The sequence below is a fragment of the Sorex fumeus genome, unplaced genomic scaffold (assembly GCF_029834395.1).
Source record: "Sorex fumeus unplaced genomic scaffold, SorFum_2.1 ptg000098l, whole genome shotgun sequence".
Lineage (NCBI taxonomy): Eukaryota > Metazoa > Chordata > Mammalia > Eulipotyphla > Soricidae > Sorex > Sorex fumeus.
In genome coordinates, this window is record NW_026606155.1 from 61,079,514 (window position 1) to 61,081,492 (window position 1,979).

Consider the following 1,979-nt stretch of genomic DNA (forward strand, 5'->3'; position numbering starts at 1 on the left):
TCACACTTCTTCCTAGAAGCAGAGAGGAGAGGGCTCTAGGAAGAAGAGTAAGACTGAAAAAGGGATAGAAGATTTGGTATAACCTACATAAAACCTTAAAATTTTTACAATTTCAGGGGCCGGAGCGTGAGTACAGCGGGTAGGGAGTTTGCCTTGCATGTGGCTGATCCTGGGTTCGATTCCCAGCATCCTGTATGGTCCCCCAAGCACCGCCAGGAGTAATCCCTGAGCATTCCTGGGTGTGACCCAAAAAGAAAAAAAAGTTTTACAATTCCAGCTGGAAAAATAGTACAGGAGTGAAGGCATTTGCCTTGCATGCTGCTGGCCTGGTTTGATCCCAGGTCTCCTGAGTTCCAATAACCACTGGGTGTGACCACACACACACACACACATGCACACACACCCCACATTTGCACATTCTTATATTTGTCTTACATAAGTACAAACTACCATTAAGTTAAAGCCATGGAAATAGCTTTGCATGTGATTTATAAGTATTACCCTAATTGTGATCTTAGATACTCATTAGCACTGTAGCACTGTCCTCCCTTTGTTCATCAATTTGCTCGAGTGGGCACCAGTAACATCTCCACTGTGAGACTTGTTGTTACTGTTTTTGGCGTATCTAATATGCCATGGGAAGCTTGTCAGGCTCTGCCATGCGGGTGGGTTACTTTTAGTAGCTTGCCATGTTCTCCGAGAGGAAAGGAGGAATTGAACCCAGGTCAGCCACATGCAAGGCAAACGCCCTCCTCGCGGTGCTATCGCTACAGCCCTAGATACTCACTAGGAAAGAAAAAATATCTAAAAGCCATTAGTTTACTTTCAGAGAACTAAGTTTCCCAGTCATGCTCATACCAACCAGTAAGTGAAATGTGAAATTTCTTTCTTTCTTTGAACTACATGGGGTAGGGGTGAGGAGGTAGCAGGGGTGCTTAGTAGTTACTCCTCGCTCTGGGCTGGAGAGACCACAGGTGGTAGCTGGGATTAGAACAGGGTTTCCTGCATGCAAGGTAAGTGTCTTAACCCCTGTATAATCTTTCAGGTCTGACTTTTTTTTTTTTAAATACTTGATTTGAGAGTCACACTTCTGGTGCTCAGGAACTATTCCAGGCTCAGTGCTAGAGAACTATGCCATTCCAGGGATCCACGCAGACACCCTGCATATAACACCAGACTACAGCTCATTGGGCTATCTCTCCTAGCCCCTGCAAGTTTTTGTGGGAAAAGTGAGATGAGAGACCTCGAATAAAGACATATTAACTGCACCGTGAGTGCGGACATACCCATACTGACGGTGACAAAGCATGGGATTGGTTTTGAAGACAGACTTTTGAAACATTTTATCCTAAGAAATTGGATATGTAAGTCATTGAAAATACCCAACAAAGCCAAATAATCTATCGGTGGGGGCGGGGAGGGGTCCAACCAGCGAAAATCCAGCATTTCACCATTGTACACACACCCCTTCCCTTACTGTGCAGGGGTTGATTAAAAAAAGAAAAAAAGAGAAAAAAGAAAAAGAAAAATGCTAGTTTAACTTAAAACCACATATCTCCCACTCCTCTTGTTTTGAACCTCCAGACCCCAAACAACAACGGAGAAAAGGAGAACAGGGAAAAGGGAAAAAGCACCAGGTGAGCTGGACCAAGATCGCGGTTCCTCCTCTGCTCAGGCTTGTGCTTTCTTGGGTTTGTTCCTTGGTTCAAAACCCCACTCTGGGCGCTGCAGAGCGTGACGTTCATTCCACTTTCCAGAGTTGTGTTCCAGGTTTTCAAACTTTGCTACGGCATTTTATGCAAAAGAACACGCAAACCGCCAGCATTCTGAAAATCCTGTCTGTTGGCCGCCCCTCCCCTGGGCGCAAACTAGGGAGGCCGGCGCTGCTCACGGTTTCTCCGTGCGGAGCCGGTGGAGGGGGTGGGGAGTGGGGGGGGAGGAGGCCCGAGACGGGCGCGCGGGAGGCGGTCCCGGGGCGG